This window comes from Mustela putorius, unplaced genomic scaffold, assembly GCF_011764305.1.
Source record: "Mustela putorius furo isolate JIRA1106 unplaced genomic scaffold, ASM1176430v1.1 tig00537232_pilon_pilon_pilon, whole genome shotgun sequence".
Lineage (NCBI taxonomy): Eukaryota > Metazoa > Chordata > Mammalia > Carnivora > Mustelidae > Mustela > Mustela putorius.
In genome coordinates, this window is record NW_025422373.1 from 24,240 (window position 1) to 48,079 (window position 23,840).

General features: G+C 47.7%; 2 pseudogenes; one reads left to right on the forward strand and one right to left on the reverse strand.

Annotated features, from left to right (window-relative positions):
* The first annotated feature begins 1,311 nt into the window (after positions 1-1,311).
* LOC123390129 lies at positions 1,312-4,892 on the forward strand (annotated as a pseudogene).
* An 8,621-nt stretch (positions 4,893-13,513) lies between these two features.
* On the reverse strand, positions 13,514-23,182 carry LOC123390130 (annotated as a pseudogene).
* Positions 23,183-23,840: the final 658 nt, after the last annotated feature.

Here is a 23,840-nt window from a genome sequence, read left to right on the forward strand (position 1 = left end):
ATTATGAAACAGAGTAGTTAAGTAGTATGAATTCCAAGCTCGCAGGTACAGGAACATAGAGGAGGAAAGCAGTGAGTAAAGACTACAGTGATTTTTGAAGAATGGTTAAGATTTAAATCAAGAACAGAAAAAAGACACATTCCAGATGATAGCAAACACATCAGTGTGAATTTGGAAGCCAAGTGTAAGCAATTTAAAAAGCATATATGTACTTTAAAAAGATAATGGATAGGCAGACACTCACATAAGATACAGACAGAAATTAAGGTCAGCAGAAACTGCCATCAAAAAAATTAAGCAAACAAAACAAATATAGTATTTTTAATTTGTAAGTTCTTTTATGAAAAATAAAAATTATCCTTATAGCAGATAAAGAAAAGATACATACCCTGATAGAAAAATGGTCAGGGCGCCTGGGTGGCTCAGTGGGTTAAGCCGCTGCCTTCGGCTCAGGTCATGATCTCAGGGTCCTGGGATCGAGTCCCGCATAGGGCTCTCTGCTCAGTGGGGAGCCCTGCTTCCCTCCTCTCTCTCTGCCTGCCTCTCTGCCTACTTGTGATCTCTGTCAAATAAATAAATAAAAATTAAAAAAAAAAAAAAGAAAAATGGTCAAAATACTTCAGCAGAAAAATGACAAGATAAGAACTCAAATGACAGGTAAGTATATCTCAAAATATTCAGTCTCGGTAAAAATCACAGAAATGGAAATGTAAACCATATATGACAATTTTTCTCTTAGGAGATTGGCAATGTTTTTAAAAGATAATAATAGGGCACCTGGGTGGCTCAGTGGGTTAAAGCCTCTGCCTGCGGCTCAGGTCATGATCTCAGGGTCCTGCTTGCAGGAAGCCTGCTTCTCCCATCCCCACTCCCCCTGCTTGTGTTCTCTCTCTCTCTCTCTTCCTGTGTCTCTCTATGTCAAATAAAGTCTGGGAAAAAAAAAAAAAAGAATGGATTTCTTCTCTACATATTCCTTAACATTAAGGAGGCCATGTGACCCTGATTAGGTTCTAGAACCTGCACAAAAATAGACTTGAAAAGATCTCCTCCTCCCACTTGCCTAGAATGGCTAAGCCTGGACTTTTTTTTTTTCTTTTAACTCTTAAGAGTTAAAAGAACTCTTAAGAGTTAACTCTGTTAACTCTGTATCTCTGTTAACTCTGTTAACAGAAGAGGAGGAGGAGGAGGTTAACTCTGTTAACTCTATATCATCTGTATAATTGATAAACTGCAGAATATGGTTAGTTTTTCTAACAGTTACAGACCAATAGCTTCTGTTCATCTATAGTTAGAAACTTCGACTTAGAACTTCAGAAGCTTCTGGAAGAATCTGGATGTTCCAGGTTTTCCTTTCCTTGATCCTTTCTTTTGGTTCTGTTTAGGTTCTGTCATAATGAATGGATCCAGTGTAGCAAATACATCACCTAATGTGAAATCCAAAGAGGATCAGGGATTAAATGGGCACGATGAGAAGGAAAAACCCATTTGCAGAGTACATGTGGATGGAGAACGAAGAAGATTTCAACAGACAGGTAAAGAAAGAAGTGGAAGGCTAAGACACATGTAATCTCAAACAGCTGTATTTTACCATCTGTCTGTAATGAAATAAATGGATTTGTTGGCTTGAGAATAATTGAAGAATGCATGGAGGCCTGGTCTGGGCTGACCAAGAAGCCCCTTTAGCTGGTTAGACACCAGAATAGGGTACTTTGGAGGAAGATACTGATCTTTTCCATCACATTGTTGCAAGAGAATCTCATGCCATGGTGATGTGGTATAAACCTGGGAACAGCAGCTGTGTGCAGATGGGCCAGCCTGCCATGTTCCCAACGTGGGAATGCAGGGAATGGCAGAATATATGTCTGAGATGGACAAGTGTATTAGGTGGGGAAAGGCTAGAGAGTCTGAACAAAGAATCAGCAGTAATCCATTGTCCTGCATCTCTGTGACATTAATAGCTCAAGGTAGGCACTCCAGGTAGACAATGATGTGGCGACCACATAGTTCTTCGATGGTGTTGCTCTGCCCCAGCCAGGGCATTGATCATCTGAGTAACTGAAGGGTAACTGGAATTCTAGGAACTGGGAAAAGGGGAGAGCTAAAGGCCAAAGAAGGGATCCTTTAACCAAGTGATGCCCAAGTGTTCACATCCATCAGGGAGGACATTACATGATGAATAGTTCCATGGCCATCGCCAGCATGGGAGACAGGAAATGTGCTTTTAACTGAACAGCCTGGTGCTCTGGGGAACAAGGGAACAAAGTTTAGCAGAGTGGCCAGCAATTCTGCTCCTCCCCCCACCCCCTTAATCCCACTGTGTCATAATTTGTGTGACTGGCACACAGATCATGCTTGTGTAGTCACATCACTATGGCCCAGGTAACCATTTCTGTGGGGTTGTACCTGTGAATCAGGGTAGATTTAATAAGGAGGAGCCCGTTGTCATGCTCTTGGGTAGAGGCAAGGCAAATCTTGAGCAGTCATGTTAAATCTGATGGCTTGGAAATATTTTGTGGTGGTTGTTACTATAAGTACTTCATAACTATCTAATTTACTTGAGATCAGTGTGGCTAATTGTAATGTTGAAGACTACTTTTACATCTTCTGCTACTGGTGACTTTTGAATTCATGAATAAGTATAGGGGCTAGTTTGGGTGATTATTATTTTATTATTTAGATTTTATTTTATTTTATTGACAGAGAGAGACATAGCAGGAGAGGGAACACAAGCAGGGGAGTGGGAGAAGGAGGACGCAGGCTTCCCAACAAGCAGGGAGCCCAATGCGGGGCTCACTCCCAGGAACCCTAGGATCATGACCTGAGCCAAAGGCCAGACTCTAACGACGACTGAGTGCCCCTGGGTGATTATTTTTACTTGACTTCCCCTCTGATGGTGGTGCTAGTGAGCTATGAATCTGTCCACCACTAGCCTGCACGAAAGGGATGGCCACATGTGAAGCTGAGGGCCTGTTAAAACCACACTTAATCTGCAGCCTGGACCATTTTCTTTAGGAAGAGTTAATGATGTCTGCAAAGAGTTGTACAATATCCTAGATCATAGTGCTTTAGTTTAGGGCAATCTTTAAGAAATACAGAGCTGTTTAAATATTCATACTTTTCCTTGTTTTGGAAGGATACCTACATTGATGACATCATTTTCTGCTGGTTTGCCAAAAAGTGTTCTTTATATCTTTCTTAGGTTCTGAAAGTATTTTTTTCCTTTAGGGGCCTCATTACCAGAAAAGAGGGCCAGAAGCTGAGAGTTGATTTTGATTTAATCTCCACTCTCCAGGTAGTGGTCTAGTTCTGTAATTCCTGTGCCTTTTTCGTACTTGCAAAATGAGAAATTTAAGAAATGTGGCTTCTGAAACCAGATTGAGAAAAGAATCTCAAGCTTTAAAATGATTCTCTGTAAGTGCCATCTGGATGGAACATGTCTGTGTTCACACAAAGATGTTTGAAGAGTTGTGAAGGCCTAGACTTTCTGCTCTTCTATTTCCTTAGTCTTTTTGTGGATGGAATTTGGTTGAAAAATCTAAAACTTGTATTTTCTCTAGCCAGTCATTTGAAGCGCTCTTAATTCTTAGTACCACAACATCATTCTGAACCTCAGACCAATAATCTCTGAAAGAAGGAGGTAGGAAACTGGAAGGGGCGAGTCACACTAGGACAGTAAGTGTGAGCTCCCTCGCCCTTTGCTTGCTAGGTGGAGGAGGAACTGCAGGAGCAAGACTTCTTAGACTGGGGGGGGCGCTGCTTCCAGGAGATGCTGGATGAAGAAGACCAAGAGTGGTTCATTCCCTCACGGGGACCTGCCTCAGGCCATGGGGACAGTTGCAGCAGCAGTTAAATGGACTGTCGGTCGGATCGATGGTCATGATTCTGAAGATATTTTGGTAAGAGGCATATGTAGTTGCACATGAGACATAGTTGAAAAGAATATGGGATTCGTAGTGACAGACTTCCTTTCTGGCCCTCCTACTTTTGGGCAAGTCTCTGGCCCATGTTTCTTTCACCCATCATCCCATGGGATTTGATAAGAGGGTGCAGCATGGAAGACACCTTGCACCACACATTGCAAAGGGGCAGAGCATCACCCAGCTTTCACCAGCTTTCATTTCCTGCAGTCGGGCCTTTCAAAGTAGAATTGGGATCAAGGATAAGAATTTGAACACAGAAGAGGTCTGGTGTCAAATGATCACTTGCTGTTGTTGTTCTTTCCTTTTACTGTTCCTCAAAATCTGTATTTATAGTTCTGAATGGTGGCGGTTTTGGAAGGAACATTCTCCTAAGAGGCTATCTTCCACTTAAAATTAGAAGACTGGATAAACCAATTTCCTGCCTTTCGTCGTGTTTACTTAAAGTCAGAACTCTGTGAGTGACTTAGTTCTCACAGAACTCACGTTTCCAGATGACTGTGCCCTGCGGGTTTGCTCAGGTTTTGGACATTCACTAGAGGGTAGATAACCCAAAGAGAATACAGCGAGGTGGGAAATAAAGGGACTGTGGGTCACCAAACTGCTTTGGTGGAAAACTTGGATTCGTCTTATCATTCGCATTAAGGTACCCCAGTGAACTGAAAAATTATTTTTGGAGTCAGGCTTCCAGACCTCTAATCTAAAGAAAGCATCATGAGGCGAACAGGAGTCTAGAGCAGGAAGGAGAAAATGAGGTTGGTCAAGGCTTAGTACGTCAGGAGCCACTGAGAGCAGCCTGGCAATAGCAGCCGGAGCTTTTTCCCTCTTGGTGGCTGAGAGGAAGGTGCTGGTAATAATGAAGCAGGGAGTAAACAGCTTTTGAAGTGGGATTTATTATCTCTTGGTTCTTATTTCAGAGCAAAAGTAATCTGAACCCGGATGCCAAGGAATTTTATTCCAGGAGTGAAGTACTGAGCTGACAGAAAGCTTTGAGGAGAACTTGTATGTCCCCACACCTTGGGATAGCGCTGCACACAAGAGGCAGAGCAGAAGAAGGGGGTGGGGTGGGCGAGGGGTGCACAGTGGGGAAGGGGGATAGTGGTTTAACTTGACACTGTGACTGGAGTAACTAATGTGCTCAGTCTTACTCTACAAGCCTCTGAGTCTCTGAGTATTTCTCTTTTGTTCTACTGACTTTGGTTTGGTGCAGTTTTCCTATTGTTATTATTATTATTATTAGCTTTTTGAGTTAAGGATATCGCAGTCTTTTTTTCCCCTTCATCATCGGAATGTTCTGCTGTGTGTGTGTTTAAACAAAACAAGCTGACCAAGAAAATCTGGGGTGTTTAAGAATGCCCTTCTCACCCTACTGTACACTTACTGAGGGCAATGTTCATTGCCTAGAGATTACTTACTGAGTCTGCTAAGCTGGATGAGAAGAGGGACGAGTGGAAGAAGGAGGTGTGTTGCAAATTGGGGTTCACAGCCCAGCTCCCCTCACCCCGAGGGCTTTCCTGTGATGAAGCAGATTACCATGGCCTGCAAGCCAGCGTGTTCTTGCCTGGAACCCCGTTCAAGAAAATCCAGACTCCAAGGACTGGTTTCTGGTAACTCTTCTGATGGTTCATGAAAGTTACAAACCAGCAGTGGTGGGCTGTGACAGTGATTGCCATTGGGGGTCACTCTGTCACTGCTGGCCTGTTCTTAAGTCTCTGCTTACAGCCACCATCAAAGTCATTATTCATTATTTGTGAGGTCATAGAGCTCTAGGGTGGGTTGGTCACTTTATCCCTCATGGCATCTAGTCCCCTTCTCCTTTCCATACCAACCCTGTTCTGTTTTTGAGAAAAGATATTGTTACCAAAGGGAAAGGTAGAGGCATGCTGTGCTGGCCATCAGCTTCACTCTGGAGTAGCCAACCCTGAGTCCTATTAATTGTGTCTTAAGAGTATTTTGGCAATTTTTTGCCAGCCCCATGAAGACTTGGTCCTCCTGGTATCTTCCCTTAGTAAATTATTCCCAGTAACTTTTCCCAAGTAAACATTTTTCAAGACACCAGCAAGAAACTCAGTTTATAATTTGGATGCCTCTTCCCACCTTACAGATTTATGCAAAAGAACTCAAAAAAAGCCTGTTAGAGGGAGTCCTGCTTGGACCCATGTGACCATGTGACCCACCAGGACAGTTTTCTGTAATTATAAAATTTTGCTGTTGCCATATACCCAGCTTTACAGCTTTTCTAGGTTGAGCTCTTTGGGTATATTCATTTTGTTTTTCCTGACTGTAAAACAGCTGATACTCATAAGGGATTAAACTGCGCACCAGAAGTTGCCTTTGTGTGATAAGAATGTATGTGGCAGAGTCAGGTCTAAAGGAGACCATGTGGAGTCCTGGCCGTTCTCCTAGGATGAGGGTTTGCAGAGGCCTGAGGGGGACAGTGGCTTCTGTATGACTGCTGTTGTGTTGTGTCAGGCTATCAGGAAAAGACCACGTAATGAAATAAAGTCTGTGTAAATTCAGTATGTGGATATGGGACAGAGGTTGGAAGGAAAGGACCGGTGTCTAGAAAGCTTAGAAATTTCTCCCTTTTCTTAGGTACTCTCTTGTTGACTTTTTTGAATAGCCACAGGCTAATGTCAGATTTAAAATATGAACCCACATCTTTTTCTCATTAGAAGTCTATAGGATGGCATCGTTTAAAGAATGGCCTTCCTCGTTAGGACACATGTCAGAGGAGAGTAGCTTAAGGAGCTCCTATTGCCAGGTGTGCACATTAAATCCCAAAGCCTCTACCTCAAGAGAATGGAACATTTAATTCATTTCCAGGGAGGGCTATGAATAAAGAAACGAGTTTATTGCACCTTCCGCTTTCTTAAAGATTTATTTTATTTATTTATTTGACAAAGACACAGCGAGAGAGAGAGGGAACACAAGCAAGGGGAGTGGAAGAGGGAGAAGCAGGCTTCCCTTGGAGCAGGGAGCCCCGTGCGGGGCTTGATCCCCAGAGCTCTGGGATCATGACCTGAGCCGAAGGCAGACGTTTAAACCAGCTGAGCCACACAGGCACAGCTTCAGTTTTCCAACTGGGGGGGTCATCACCTCTAATGGGGAGAGAGCCTTGGAAGTGCAGGAATAAAGAGGTCTGTCTGTCCCAGGGGCTCCGTTTCCTTCTCCTGTTAGCGTGTCCGAGTTCAGAGTTCTGAAGGTTGCGCAGGGGAATATATTGAGACTGCAGGAAGAGCCATTTTCTAGAGTGTGGGCGTCTCCGTCAGAAAGATACAAATGATTCTAGTGTGGCTCCTAGTCTGGAGAGCCCTACAGGGATCCAGATGGAGCCATTTCTTTCATCTTGAAGAAGGCTTGCTCTCCTGACCAGGATCGGCTGAGATGTTGGGGGCAGTGCAAAGGGCTTGTCTGTCTGCTTTGGGGTTCCATTTTGGATATCAATCTGGGGTTTCACCAGGCTGATTTGGGTCCGGAGTAAGAGAGCTTCCTGCCAGATGAGCAGCAGGAACCTGAGGGGCTGGACTTTCCAGTCCCATTCAGACCCGAGAGTCTGCTGGCTCCAGGAGCAGGAAGCAGCTAGCAGCGCTGTGGGCTTGCACATGCAGACAGTTTCTCTCCCGTTTACCCTTAGCCCAGCTGTTTCTCCATCCTTTGTGTGTTGTAAGGAGGCGGGAGCACAGTTGTTACCCAGATCATAAGCTCATCTAGAGAGTTTGCAAGCTCCTCACTAGAAAAAAGTGGGGAGGTCTTGTTGGACCTTCGCTGGGGAAAGACTGGGGGCCCCTGTCTCCGACCTTTCCTCGTAGGAACCAATCTGGGTGGGGTGCATGCCCTCTGGGCACCTTGACCCTTTAAGGGTGAGACAGGTATTTATAAATAGTTATTTTGATGTTGAATTTTAGCCACCACTCTGTTTAAAATTGTTTTGTTGGCAAAACTGAAAGTTGGATGATGTGTATAGCAATAGTGTGTGTGTTCTCTCTAAGTGCCAGTTCTGGCTGGGCCCCAGGGTAGTTTCTCAGTGACTGGTTTCGGAGTTTTGTGATTGTTGGACTCTAAAACTGCAAGATGAAAATTATTTTATCTCTTGCTCTTCCAAGAGAAAAAAAAAAAAAAAAAAGTCAAGGAAAGGTCTTTTCAGCTTCTCCAGGTCCTTTGAACCGCAGGAGGAGAAAACTTGACAGCTATAGCCCAGGCCTGAGCACCTGCAGCTGTGAGGCCCTTAAGCATTTCAGACCGCAGCTGTGAACTTCTGGGATCACGTGTGGTCAACACAAAGACAGATTGTTAAGGGAGAGGCAGGACTTCAGTTTTCAAAGTCAAAACAGCTGGAGTCTCTTTAATTAAGGTTATAACACTAACGATGGCTTAAAAAATGTTTTTAGGGAAATACTAAGCAGGATTTTTTTAATTGTGTATTGTCCTACCGTCAGTTTGTCTTGATTTGGGGGAAGCTAGGGAGTAAGGAGGTCATTACAATACTGAGCTGGCAATTCTAGATGTCAGGGAGGAAAATTTTGTACGAAGGAGCTGAAGGAAACCGTTGACTGAATCCTCTCATGTTAGTGCTTGTTGCAGACCCCACATAGAAACCCGGGGTGCCCAGGGAATCGACCCTGCTGTGATTGAAGAGGAGAGTTGATCTTCAATAAGGGTCCCAAGGTATCACAGGTTAATAATGGTTCTTGGTTTAGGCAACGTTTAGGTATGGAAAGAGCAGACACCTCACAAATTCGACCAAGAATTGGACATGGCCACCTGTTGGGGAAGACTCTGTATCCCCAGCCCCTCTCCCCTGGGATAATGCATTCATTTGGGAAATGAGTGGTGAGATTGACCTGGTCCTGTGGGCATTGGGAAACTCTAAGTTTATTTACTAGAAAAATAGTACAGTGTTTTTCACCATGTAACTTGATGCTAAGTGATAATCCCGCCCTACAAATCGAGCCTTCAGAAATGTTTCAATGCTTGATGTGTGGTTTGGGAAGCAGGGATTTTTTTTTAACAACTTTATTGAGGCATATTTTACATATAAAATTCACCCATTTCAACTGTACATTTCAGTTATTTTTTAGTAAGCTTCCGGAGTGGTAAGGCCCATAACCATACTCAGTTTTAGACATTTTCCATCCCACGCCATGAGATCCTTCGTGTCCATTTACATGATAATCCCTGCTCCCAGCTCTGGGCAACCACTTATCTTTCTGTCTCTACAAATTTCCCTTTTCTGGGCATCATATCAGTGGAATCCGACAACTGTACTGTGGTCTCTTTTGGCTGGCTTTTTTTCCCCTTAGCATATTTCTAAGTTTCATCCCTGAGCTGTAACTTGTGTTGGTAGTTTATTCTTTTAGAGCACTCAGTAGTGTTCCACTGATAGGCTAATTTTGCCAGCAGGGAATCTTGTAAACTTGGACTTCGGCCCCCTGTGGTCTAAATAGAACCCTCAGAACAGGGGACTCCTGGGCGAGCTGCTGTGAGTGTCCCAGGAACAACTCCTCAGAACCAGCTGTGTCATCAGAGGCTCTGTGTGAGGAGCCGAAACTGCTGCAGAAATTTTTATCATTTTGCAACTTCTTTTTTATAAGGAATTCTTGTGCTGTCTACACAACAGGACTTTTGAAGCATCTGGTAATTTAATGAGTCTGTTTTGAGTGGACACAAAAGTGAAGCCATCCGTACGCTGTTGGCTATTTTACCCTCCAGAACTGGATGGAGGGGAATCACTGAACTTTCTGGATACAGTATTGTCTCCGTTACAAAAGCTGAACACGTATTAAAGATTGTGCTGCCTTTGTTGGATGGATTTGGAGAGAAGGACGATGGCCAGCAGAGAAGGTCAAGGGGAGAAAGGGAGTAGAGCCTGTGGGACGAGAAGCCCCCGAGGGCCTGTGTGTGGCTTGCTCAGTGGCCCGAAGCGGCTTCGTGCCTCCAGTGGGCAAGTCTTGACTTGCAACTTTGATCCCTGTTTCCCACAAGTGTTTAACAGCTGTTTTTGTTCCCTTTTTCTCCTCTAAATACACATGATGTGGTAGTTATTAATGTCTTTGGGGAGGGGCAGGGCTTTACAATCGAAGAAAATGATTTCCATATTAAAAATAGCAAAAAATGGGGAAAAAGTTAAGGTTCTTTTAAAAAATTTTGCTATATAAATCAAATTGCAGCTGTGGAAAAAAGTCTCAATAAAATGAGAATAAATGCATTTACTGCCGGCAGTGCTACTGTTTTTCTTATGGTTGGGTGATGTGTGTGTGTGGTGTGTTTTTTGTGAGAGTTTTTTTTTTTTTTTTTTTTTTTTTTTTAAAGACTTATTTATTTGAGAAGGGGCTGGAGGCGGTCAGAGGGAGAGGGAAGCAAAGAAGCTCAAGCAGACTCCCTGCTGAGGACTTGTCCCAGCCTGATTCGGGCCTTGGTCTGCAATAATCCGAGAGATCATGGTACGACTGAGCTCGAGCCAGCCTAGACTTGGCCACCCAGGGGTCCCCTCATGAGAGATTTCGATCTCAAGAGGGACCTGGGGTTAACTGCATCATTTTCCATCTTTATACTGCGTTATTCGGTAAGTGAGGGTAAAAGCATTTGGTTTTGGAAGCTGCATCCTCTGAGTGAATCCCACCCTCCAGTCCACTTTTTTAGTGCCTTCAGCCTGCAACCTCAGTTTATCTATCTAAGACGTGGCTCCTCAGTATCCTAGGGAGCTGCTGTGTAAATTAGACTGAATTTAATGTTCCATGAATACTGTCCCGATTCACAAGGAAGGTGCTTAATACATAGTGGCAGTTAATACGGTCACATGGTGTTCATGTGTTACAGCTTTGAACAAAGGTCGGTGTAACAGGAAATCCTTGGACTTGGAAGGAAATTGGATAGCCTGTTATCTTCCGGCTTCAGGGGAAAACTGACTCCTATCTGGAAAAACAAGGAAAGCTTCTGAATCTGCCTTTCAACTACTGCAGGTTGAGAGCCTTTCTAACTACCAAACACTGTCCAGTACCCAGTTTGCCCTACTGGGTTAACAAGCGGGCATCATCCATTGTTTTGGGGGGATGTTTGGTAATTCATATTTATTTGGTTTACACCTAACTTGAACCTCCCAGGGATTCCCTCGGAGGGGCTTTTATCACGTGGCAGAAAGATCCATGGACCAGACCAGGGCCCGTTGCATTTTGATTTGAGTGCTATTAGTTCTTCACTGCCTTCCTAAAACCAGGGGGGAAAGAGCTGAGCAGACTTGACTGTGGAGCGCTTTCTGAGACACTCTAGTTATGCATACACGAGGGCCTGGACTCCGCCAAACATCCTTGAAGATGTGTGTCGTACTCATTCACTTGAAAACATTTCGTGACCTTACTTGAAGTAGAATACATTACAGAAAAAGCCAGATATTGTAAATAGGCAGTTCCATAAATTTATGCCAACTTCTCAGTTGGGATTAAAGGTACTCATTTTTTAATCCTCAGAGCCACCCTTCACAGCCGTAGGAACATTCTGTGTTTGATGAATGGATGTGACAGATAAGGAGGGACTGTGCTGGTCATGAAATCACCATGTGGATTATTAAAGCAGCGTGGGCTTCATTGAGTACAGTTCTTGTTTCTAAGCTCTTGCCTGTCACAAGGCTGTTACAGGTTCATCTCTGATGCCTTGATAGGATGGAATCCCATTAATGCTCCTTTTATCAGAAAGTGTAAGTGAAAGGGGAAGACACTCATCAAAAAATGACTTCCTGCACCACAACCTCTGGTAACAGAGTCTACTAACTGGAAAGTAAGTAAGCCATTTCATCACATCTCTGGCTAAAGGAACTAGGAACACATTGGATCTTGTACACTTTCTATATTATTTTTTTAAATGATTTATTTATGAAAAAAGAGACAGTGCGTGCTCAAGTTGGAAGTGCAGAGGAGCCAGAGGAAAAGGGGAGAGAGAGAGAATCCCAAGCAGGACACCCCCACTGAAGCACCAGAGCCCGGATCCGGAGATCGTGACCCAAACAGAAATCACAAGTTGGGCTCTCACCAAATGAGCCACCCTGGCCCCCACTGCTTTTTTTTTCAACTCAATATGTATTTAATACTTATGTACCAGGACTAAAAAATCAAAAATATGCTCTTGCCTCAGCTCTCCCACTGGGATAGTAGAGCCTCAACAATGGTCAAGGAAAAGATGTGGCCAATTCTTGAATATTAACTCTGTGTTTATATTATATGTATATTAAACTCTCCACCATGAGATTTTAGATTCTAAACCCAAAATCGGCTTGTTCATGGTCCCAGGATCATGTAAAAAAACTTTTCTCAGGGGCGCCTGGTGGTGCAGTTGATTAGGTGCCCAACTCCTTTATGGCTCAGGTTGTGATCTCCGGGTCATGAGATCGAGCCCCCACATCAGACTCTGCACTAAGCATGAAGTCTGAGAATTTTCTCTCTCCCGCCACCCCCACCCCTGCTGCTCAAGCATTCTCTAAAGTAAATAAATCTTGTAAACAAAACACCTTCAAAGTTCCCTGCACATTAGTAAGTGTTGTTAGGGACTGCGAGATATAGCAAAGACACCTCCTGTGTGTCTTTCTCCTCACTGCAAGCTTTTTTACCAGAAGATGTAGGGGGGGGGGGGGACTTGCTGAGAGCCTGGCCCCTAGTAGTTTGGACCACAGGAGATGTGAAAATGGCGTGGGGCTGTTTTCCTCAGAAGGGACTTGGCTTGAGTTCTTATTGTCAAAATCCCGGGCTGTTGGGTTGGGCTAGGGCCAAACAGGAGAGCCACTGCCACTCTGTTCTACACTGTGGAAGAAGTGTCACTTGAACTTGAGAAACAAGACATCCAAGACCTCTGCAAGGACTTAATCAGCACCCAAAAGCTCCTAGGGTAGAGCTCCCTCCAGTGCAGATCCTGGACCTCTACAGCCCAACTCAGCCCAAGATATTTGGTAGACATGAACATTTCCACCTCTTCTTGAACGCGTCCTACTGAATCAGACACCTGATGGAGGAGGAAGACAAAGATTCTTAGTTGAAAAAAAGATCTAGACTAACTGGTGCACATGTTCCATGCCTTCAAATACCTTATGCTCTGAACACCCAGAGAGGCAGCTGTTGAAGGTCAAGATTGTGTCTTCAGTTCACCACCAAGCACCATGTGCCGCACAAGAGGAAGCTTTGGGCTTGTCTTGACTCATCTAAACCAGTAACAGTATCCAGAGGACATTGCTTTTTCACCAATGTTCATCATTCGTGTCACACAAACAAATGCAGGATGTCGTATTAATAACCAGAGCCCAGGCTTGAAGTCACGAGGAATAAAAACAGGCCACCTAGCCTAGTTGTATCTAATGTGGCCTTCTTAGATCTCAGTCATCTTCCCAACCTCTCAAGGAATGCTTTCATAGGGGGAAAAACTGCAACAGGTACCACTTACCTATGAGCACCAAATCCAGTGAGGGAATTCTCCCCAGACCAGAATGGTCCCCTCTCCTAAATCCTTCCTGGGACCATCAGGGGAGGGTTATAAGTGTCTAAAGTTACTCCCAGTGATGCTCTCCACATAGAACACTCGGATTTTCCAGGAAAAACCGGCTTGGCAGGAAATCATTACCACCTGGACAGGAGAAAGAATTGAGGTCACAGTTAACTAGCAGCAGCGTGGCGTAGAGGTATGCTAAGGTTGGGGCAGTGGGGAGGGATGGCACACATGAATTCTCTGCCCAACTGGTAATGGTGAGCAGATGGCAACCAAGCGCCAAGCAGCAAGGCACCGGGCTGTAAGTTCTGACCTAGAACTGTGTTCCTGAGCTCTCTGGGATGGCCACTGGTAGATGCACTCAGGATATACACAGCAAGTGTGCTGACAACACAAATATAACTGGGGAGTGGATAAAGTGCATTTATTTCTTTTATATGTGTTTGTTTTTTTTAAAAAAAAGTAAAAAAAAAAAAGCCTCCTTTGAGTCAGCACCCAATGTCCACAATGGCTAGGCTTGTCTGGTTTTAATGAGCCCCCACGACAAGCCCAAAGCTCCCCCTCTTGCCCGCAGCACATGGTGCTAGGCGGGCGTGGAGCCAGGGCCAGCCCCCTAGGAGAAGGTGTGGAAGTAGAAGGCAAACAGTGTTGGTTATTATTTTCCCCCCCTTAACCCCCCAGCATAGTCCATGGGGAGGCGATGTGCACATAGTCCTGGGGTGTCCGATGTGCCTGGCCCCGAGGCTGGCCCCACCCAGGGCAGAGGAATGTCGCAGCTTCAGTAGGGTGTGAAGCCAGAGACGGAGTTCTGAGCATTGGGTCTCTCGGCCCTGGTGTCAGCGCCAGAAGGAAACCTGAAGGGAGAGAGAGTAAGAGGGTGGAGGTTGGAGGTGAGAGTAGACCAGCTCTCCCTGGTCGAGCAACCAGGAGAATTGTGAGGACAGTGACACGGAGGGAAGGGAGAAGCCCAGGCCCTGAGGACATTCTCTGTGCAGGTCCCCAAGAGACACCCACCACCCACAAGTCCCTAACAGGCAGGGCACCAGGGGACAGGAACCCGGGTCATGGCCTTTGGATACTAGAACCTGCAGCCAGCCCGTACCCAGGTGCTGGGAACTCCAAGGAATGCAAAGAGGGTCCCTTCCCCGCTGCCCAACTGCTTCAGAATGTCTAATGACACAGCTACATGAACCAACACTTCAAGGGTGAAGAAGGCCCCTCTTCTACCTTCTGGCTGCAAAACTGTGTTGACTACAGAGTTCACACACATGCTGATGCCAGAAGCTCTGATCTCAAGGGAGGGCTGTCTTTAACTTTTTAAGGAAGTGGTGTGTATTTAATAAATCCTTTAAAACAAAAGCAGGTCTTTTAAGAGTTCAAGGGAAGCTGGGTGGAGACACCATAAAAGGGCTCCCCGGGCAGGGACTGTGGGCGGAGGGCTGTGGCCTGTGCAGGCCTCAGGAGCCAAGTCTCAAGTCTTCCCCCTGGGTACAAGCAGCTTTCCCGAGTAACCCCACCCTCCGACCTGTCTATTCACCCACCCTAGGCTCAGCCTTTCTTCAGCAGCTCCCAAGCTCTTCCACACAGAGCCCACCACACAGGATGGGTAGGCCCATCTCCCCCCTGAAACAAGACCTGGTGAAGAGCAGAAATGGACACTGGGGGTGACCACACCTCTCCAACGCTGAAAAGGGCAGATGGTCTCCTAAAGACCACGCCCACCCGCTCCCAGATACTCTCCCTCTAGCCAGGTGGACTGAAGAAAAGGGTTGCAAAGGGAGGAAAACAGGGAGACTCAAAAAGCCAAGAGAGAGAATGGAAGGGCAAAAAGGTGAAGCAACAATACAGAGGCATGAAAGAGAAGGGGGGGGAAATGGATGGAAACATGCACCGTGTTCAAGCAGTGGACTATATATAAACACAGGCTTCGGGCCAGCCACAGAGGGGAGGCACGCAGACCCGAGAGCTCTTACGTGTTAGAGACTATACTGAGTTCTTCTTCTCACACACCCTAAGTCCATTTAAAATCATAGACCCCTCTTTACGGAGTCTTTTTGATGGGACAGTCTCATCCCTAATGGGAAAGAAGCCAGATGCTGGAAACCCAGCAACATCCAGATTTCACTTTCCCATCGACCTTACCGGGTCGATCTCAGGCAACACTGGCCACCCACGTGTCTGCCGAGCATCTCCCAGCCTTCCTGAAGATAAACTGGGAGAGGGCGTCCCCCCTCCCGAGCACCTGGGGCGGGATTGGGTGGACAGGGAGCTGGTGAGTACCTGTTTGCAGGGGAGAAACAGGAGGAGCACCTAGAGCTAGCAAAGCTCTAAATTAGGAATAGATGCCCACCTCATGGCATGTAGGGGAGACAAGCCTCCAAAAGCAGCCTCCTCCATCCTTACTGCCCTGCCCCAACCAGGTACTTTCCACCCGAGCAGGGGTGTCCTGTCCTGAGCATGGGTCACTCCAGGCGCAGAAGGGCATTGCAGCCCCCACTAGAGGAGCATTGAAGTAGCATCTGGCCTGTACTCCAGCTTACTGGTCTGTCCCCGAAGGTGTCTCATCTCTGGGGACCCTACTTGAGCAGCAGGCTGGCGTGCTCCTGCCCCACCCCAGGCCCATCCAATAGTCTGCGGTCTGCCCCCCACCCAGCTCTGCTCCAAAGGGCCTCAGTACAGCAAGAGAGGGCCTACAATGCAGTTACACTGCAGGAATCCAAGTGAGGGGAGTATGAACCTTATAGTGGAAGAAACAGCACTGTGGAGACAAGCAAGCCCTACGGGTTTAGCTTTTTCCTGAGCATTAGCACCCCCCCACGCCAACCCACCATGCCAAAACCTCTCTATGATCTCTCCTAGTTCTTCAGATATCTTTAGTTTTTGTTTGTTTTAATTACAGATTTGCCCAAAGGACAACTGCTTCATACATTTCTCGGAAACAGACACAACCCAGCCTCCCCAAGCCCATGACAAGCCGTCAAGAAAATCAGAGATAATATAAAACAATTATCAGTGCACCCCACATGTCCTTCTGGCTCCAGCCCAAGGCATCCTAGTACCAAGCTGTCATGAGGGCAGAGAACTGAAGTCACTTGGTCAAAGGGAAATTAGCTTCTAGTTCTCATATGAACCCCATTCCATCCTATAATGAGGGAAAACTTTGGGGAACAAAACCAAAATAAAACCCTGTAACCCACCCCTCCAGTACCTTCTGCAATTTTCTGGCAAAACCCAGCAAATCGGCATTTTATCAAAAAGTCCCTATACAGGTGGGTGAGGATTCCTAGCCGGTGCCAACCTGACGACACACAAGTCGAGAGGTCAACAGAAGCAACTAGAGACAGAGAAAGGGGGCACAGAGAGTCATCAGAAGCAAAGAAAAATGCACAGTCTGCCCACCCAAGTTGATCTTCCTGATGTCCTCTGAGAAGCTGGAATAATGTTTGTTTTTTTTTAAGCTCTAGAAAGTACAAAGATTTTGAGATTTCTCATTTGAGGCAGGTCTTTGTTTTCCCCCACATGAATCCCATCACTCCTTACAGATGAGCCTGGATACATACAGCACAGGGCACAGATCTGTGAGCACGAAAGTGTGTTCTGTAGTTCTTAGAGGTGCTCCGAAAAGATTTCTTTGACGAGAGGAATCTAAGGACTACTGCATGTCGCAACTCTCCAAGTCACAGGGTGCATTCGCAAATTAAAGGCCCTGTGAAGTCCTGCACCGCGAAAAATCTGCTTGTTTCTCCCAAACTTCTCTGACCACAGAAAGTCCTTCTCTCCACTCTAACAAATGGCCTCTGCAGGTCCTAAGGGAGGGGCACTTTCCCAGAGCACACACTAAGACGAAGAAGGGGGGGGCTCTCAATGTGAGCACTTAAAGCAAATACAGTAAGCATATTCTGCATCACAATCTCATTTAATTCTTGTAATGACTTTGTGAGAACGCCTAAGGGTAATAGATGGCGTGGGGACCCACCAACTGGGTTTAGAACCAATCTGGTGGGGTTTGGGGTAGCTTAACTGCATCTCCCACAGCTACAGCTACTATCGAAAGGGATTTGTCTTCCTCCTCCCTCCCTATACAGATCTGCCTTCCAGCATCTCTACTCTCCTTCCTTGAGCCCATCGCCAGCACACATAAGCAGCTGCCATGCACAGAGGTCTATTGGGTAGACTTACCTTCCTTCTCCTCTTCCCTTTTACTTTGGGTTCAGCTAAAAATAGCTTTTTCCTACTCCACTCCAACAAATACGCATGGCCCAGACTGAGGAAGCCCTGGGTAGGAGGCTACATCCCCTCCCCCAAGAACCCTCCCTCTTTAACGGGCTCTCCTCCCTGACCCGACCCATATGGGCCAGAAGAAGCAGTTCAGTCTGAGTTCCCTGTCTCCTGATCTCACCCAGCACTTCTCGCTCCAGCCTGAAAACGGCATCTACCTTCACCTCCCAGCAGGGCCTAGCTGCCCAAGCATGAATTCCAGCTAACCATTTGGCCCCAGCCTGCCCATTCCACGTGCCTGACATTTCTCCCCTTGGGCACACACCACCCCACGTTATCATGAATCCTGTCCTCACCTAGAATTTCTCCAACCTCCAGCTCTGACCCACAATTCACCCCAACTTCCCTTCAGCTCACCCAGTTCTTCTCCTACATTCACTCCTGCTCAGTATGCCACTGCCCCATCCCAGGTGCGCATGTTCACCAGAGGCAGGGGAAGGTACCTGGAAATAGTCAAACATGATGTATTTCATGAAGCCAATGTCATGAGGAGCCACCTCCAAGTTGTCGATAGAGTCAAACACTATTTTCACTGCTTGGTGTGCAATCCAGTAGGCTGTGGAGGGCAGAGAGGGCGAAGATGGGACGATCTCCCTGAGTCCACAGACCAGGAAACTCAGACCTAGACAGTTTAGTGACCAGCTTGGGTATTACAGCAAATTAGGTGCCCCGATTTCAACTGTATGACCTATCCACAAAAGGAAAGCAAGGGGGAAAACAATAGGTAAGGCCAAGTCACACCAGCTCCTACCCAAAAACAAAGACAAGGAGAGTCCACTGTCACAAAGACCACCGCGTCACTGCCATGAGCTGGCCCCAGAGGGCCCCTAGGTATACCTACTACCTACAAAGAGGTCATGCAGGAGGAGTTTCTATAGCCCTTTCCTATTAGCAGACTGGTCCAGCATGTCCTGGCACCTGTGGCCTTAACCTTTATAGTGTCCACACAGGTGGACAACAACTATTAAAACCGAGGCTTGAATCTGAACCTGGATACAGATCAGCACTGGCAGACCAAGGTCGGCCACTCGTCCAAGGTCAGCCACGAGTCTGCCATCGCATCTCTGTGTTCTCTCAGTCATTACCCTGGACTCAGAGGATCTTTTCAGGAGCTATCCCTGGAGAGCCACAAGGGGTTGGTGGCCAAGGTCAGGGGAGAGGAAGACAGAGAGCTGCAGGAACGGGAAGGGTCCAGGGCCCCAGAGCCAGGCCCGGCTGGCATGGACTCACCTGAGCCCTCGTCCCCCATCATGTGGCCCCAGCCACCACAGCCACTCTCAGAGCCCATCGGGGTTGATGAGTCCTGCAGTTGGAACCTGTCCCAGAGATGAGCACGATCCCACCTGGGGAAAGGGAATAGGGAGGGCTCAGTGTGGCCAGGCCCTGCACGGAGCACACACAGCTTCTGACTGAGGACAAGAGGGCAGAAACCAGCCCTGGGATCATCACCCAGTCTTGTACAGAAAAGTGAGCCCAGCTAGTTTCCCACCTGAAAGTGGACGACCTGAGTCTCAAAGAGCTCCAGTCCCCCCCCCCTTCTATACAGAGCCCTTCTCTGAGAGACGAAGAGGAACATAAGCCAGCCTCCTTGCCAAGCTAAGTGACTACCTGACTTACCACGCTATCTATTAAGAACCAACGATCACGCTAGACCCTGTTCACACAGTGATACTCATTCAACATCCTAAATCTCATTTGTGAATACAGTAACCTCCATTTCATAGAGGAGGGCATTGAAACCCACGAGTTTCCTAACTTCTCTAAGATGGTACTACTCATAAAACAGGAACAGAGCTTCAAATGCTGAGCTCAGGATACCAGGCCTGTTTACACTTAGCACAGAGCTCCGCCCAGTTTTCTTCTTGGCCCTTAACTGCTCTCCCAGCCAGCCTCACCCCTGCACCACCCCGGGGGCTCCCTCCTCTGGAGCAGAGTCTCCAGGCTGACAGATACAGTTCTGGCCCCCCCACCTTCTGTCCAGTTGGTGCTCTGGCAGGGGGGACCTTAAGCAATAAAAAGAGCAGGGAGAAGAGCGCGGGGTGTGCTGGAGGCCACCTTCCAGGTACTGCTGGACAAGTTCCGTCAGCTCCAACCAAGGGGCTTTCCCCAGAAAACCAGTTCTCAACCTCACCCCGCCCTCCTCCTCACCAGCCTCCGTCGCTGTGGCGATGGAGCCCGCGGCGTCTGTGGTAATTAAAGTAGCTGTCGCTCAGGTGGGGAAATCGGTTCTTCAGCTCCTCTGTCAGGACCCTCAGTGCGTCCTCCCTGCTCCCCACCGCTCAGGGACAAGCCCTAGGCCGTGTGGGATGGGAGCGAGTGAGCAAAGTGACCAGACCCAGCTCCCTTCTCCAACCCCTCCTTTCCTGGTGTCTACCCCAACTCTGTACATCTGGGCACACCCTGCTTAGTCAGCTCCAGTCCTCCTGCCGCCCCACACGATGACCCACCAGGTGCTGCTGGCGGCAAGAAGAACCTGGTCTGGGAATGAACCCAGAGAGGGGACTCAACACTGCCAAGTTTTGGGGGGTGGGAGGGTTTAGCAGTGCCCTTAAGGGAAAGTCAGGCAGAGAGAGCAAGCAAAGGAGGTGGGCTTGGTGTGGACTACAAGGGGCTTAGCTGTGCCTGCAGAACCATCATTGAGGCTACCACCAGGGGGCAGTCGGAGCCCCAGCAACTGGAGAGAAACATCTGAGCTGAGACTCACAGGGGACATTAAAGGAGTGCTTACGGCTCTACGCTAAGCACTTTGGAATGTACCATGCCATTATTCTTAGCTGACCACTGAGGTAGCTACCGTTACCTGCATTTCCCAAATGAGACCGAAGCTTGGTGGAGGTAAGTAGCCTGCTAAGGGTCTCACAGATGTTGAGTGACAAAAAACTGGTATTCAAACCAGGGTCTCTGGTTGGTTCTCCAAAGCCCTGGGCTCTTCCCATCCTTATGGCTTGTCGGTGACAACTGAAGCCATAAGAATGAGTGAGAACATGTATTTCTAGACCAGAGACTAAGCCCTCAAAAGCCTTTCATCCTGCAGTCTTCAGACTCACCTAGGCAAAAATCGCTGTGTTTCTGTGCCTTCATTCCCAGGATCGACCCCAGACTCACCAGGCTTCGTAGAGGGACCAGAGGGGATCCAGCCCTGCTTCCAGTTTGGCCCTGTTCACCATCTCGTTGATCCTCTCCACACACTTGTCTATCCCGATTAGCTGGCCCCAATCAAGGGAAGGAGGAAGTTACACAGTCTTGCATGACCCATGTTTTGCCCCTACCAGGTGCTGTTATACTCGGCCCCAGCCACCATCTTGATGGGAGTTACAGAGAATAAAACCACAACCACAAAGAAAACCCACCAGTCCCTCAGTGTGGTCTTTACCCAGTGATTTGTGCTGAGTCCATCTGCTTCTGCCACAATCTGCCCGTCCTCTCTGAGAGTAAAATGACCTTGGACCGTGAGCCTCCCCTAGAGAACACAAAGGGGCACTCAGTCTTGCTCTGACAAACCTACAGGGGACAGCTAAGCTCCAGGGGTCCTAGTCCCAGGCAGAGCCCAGGTGACAACTTTGCCAAACCCAATTCCCATTCCCAAGCCCACTTCTGGTTTGATACGCTCCTTGACTGAAATGTTGCTTCTGCCCACAGCTTCCCTCAGGGATGTCCTATTTATCCTGTAAGACCCTACTTCTCTATCATCTAGTACTTGAAACCTCTGACGTGTGGCCTACCCGCCACAGCTCCATTCATTGGGCCACATCAGTGTCCCTATAAATTGTAAAGATTTTGATAAGAGCCTATAGTTGTTTTTCTGTCTGCCTCTCACGAAACTACAAACTCCACTGTGCCAAGCTCCAGATCCTTCATCCATTTTCCTGCTTGCACAGGCCAACACTCAAGGAAATGTGACTAAAGGGAGTGGCGCATGTCTCTGCTTCTTTCATAATAGCTAAAGGCTGCCTTTTTTTTTTTTTTTTTAAAGGCTGCCTTTCAAGATCCAGCTACAGCTGCCAAGTTCTTCAAGACACCCTCAGGAGAAACACTGACGAGAGGGCAGAAGAGAGTTTATACCTACTTAAGGAACCAAATGGTGAAATGCTTATTACTGGGGGAAATAGTAGTTTGGATGGAGGTCTGTGGTGGTGTGATGTATGTTTCTTTATTGATCAGAACTCTTGGGAATATCGGAAAAGGACACTGAAAAGACCTGCTGATCAACCTCAAAGGTGACAAGAAGTTTCGAGGGGGTAGTTAATGAACAAGGCAGCAGATTCAAAGTCCAAAAGAATCTCTTGACAATCTAGAGAAACAGGTCATATCTTACACATGAATATAACAGCGATGAGCCCAAGCTCCTATACTGAATTTTTTTTTTCCTATACTGAATTTAAAAAAAAAAAAGTGCAACAGATGCAGAATGGGGGAGATAAACCTTAACAATTTACATTAAAAAATAAATAAATAAAATGACATGGGGGTCTGTGAGTCTGTACAGCATACAAGTAATCCTAATCTCGGATTCAAAAGTAAGTGTCCAGGCTGTGACAAGAGCCACTCTCTATTTGCCCAGATTTCACACCCAGATTCACAGAATGCTTTCGCTGCAGGGGACTTGTCATTGATCCCCCTTCTCACTATACACATGGGGTAAATGAAGCCCAGATTGGGGCAACAAAAGCCTTGCCCATAGTCCTAGGAAGAAGCCGTATTACAAGAGTCCAGTAAGCAAGTTTCTAAGAAGGAAAAATGTAAGAATGACAGAGGGTTCATCTGGAATGCTGACAAGAACGGGGAGTTCCAGACATCAGGACAGGCTAGCACTTCGGTTGGCTGCCTGTTGTAGCTACCAGATCCCCCCTGGCAAGGGTCTTTGTCCCCCGCTTGCCACCACACTCCCACTCCCCTCACCCCCCAGCAACTTCACAGGACCCTGACACCTGTTCAAGCTCAACTCTCTCAGCCATCCCGAGCTTCTAGATCTGGCGGGGGGCGGGGGGGGGCGGTGAAGTGGGGTCTTTAAGGCGCCGGAGAAAGGGGTGTGGTTTCCGCCGTGAAACATCGAATAAAAGACCCCCCGCGTGCGCCTCGGGTGTGGCCGTGCACTCGCAGAGTCCCGCAAGTTCCTCGGGCACTGAAGCGCGTGCACACACCCCTTCACCACAAGTCCCCGCAAGTCAGAAGCCCAAAGTGGCCGGACCCTAACGTGGTAGGTCACCAGCATGCCAACCTGGCCCCGGGCTTCCCGCCTTCGCCCTCCGGCCGCTTCTCTCAGCCGCCCTTTCCCGGACTCTCTCCGCGAAGCCGCACTCACGGCCCACCCTCCACGCCGCCGTAGAGAGCCGCCATGCCCTAGCTGCTGCAGCCGCCCAAGTTGCCGCACTTTGCTCCTCTCCCCTACTCCCGGCCCTGCCGGCTTGCTGGGCGCCGCCCCCCGTCACGTGCGGGGCGGGGCAGTGCGGTTGACTGGGTACGGCGTGTGCGCGGGGCGGGGCGACACTCCCAGACGGGGCGAGCGCGGTCCCCAGCGGCTCCTCTACACTCTCCCTGCTTGCCGCCTGCGCACCTCTTGTACCCTGCCTCCGGAGATGGATGCGGGATTCCAAGCGCAGCAACCAGAAGCGGATGTCGGGCTCCCACCCACTGGACAAGTCCCTGCCTTGCCCACGCCCCGCCCCACCAGTGCCCGGAAGTTGCCGGCAGCTCGGCCTTCCGCGTTTGGCACTGCTAAGAGACCCCGGGTGATCAGTGCGTCGTTGAGCGGGGGGCGGGGGGCGCGGTCTGTGTAAGGGATGGGGGGAGGAGCTTGCCTTAAAAATTGGGCAGCAACCTCTTTGACCTCAAGCGCAGCAAACTTCTTCCTAGGGACATCGCCAAAGACCAATAGAAGCAAGGGCAAAAATGAACTATTGGGATTTCATCAAGATCAACAGCTTTTGCACAGCAAAGGAAACAGTCAACAAAACCAAAAGACAACTGACAGAATGGGAGAAGATATTTGCAAAGGACATATCAGATAAAGGGCTAGTATCCAAAATCTATAAAGAACCTAGCAAACTCAACACCCAAAGAACCAAATATCTAATCAAGAGAAGTGGGCAGAGGACATGAACAGACATTTTCTGCAAAGAAGACATCCAGATGGCCAACAGACACATGAAAAAGTGCTCCATATCACTCGGCATCAGGGAA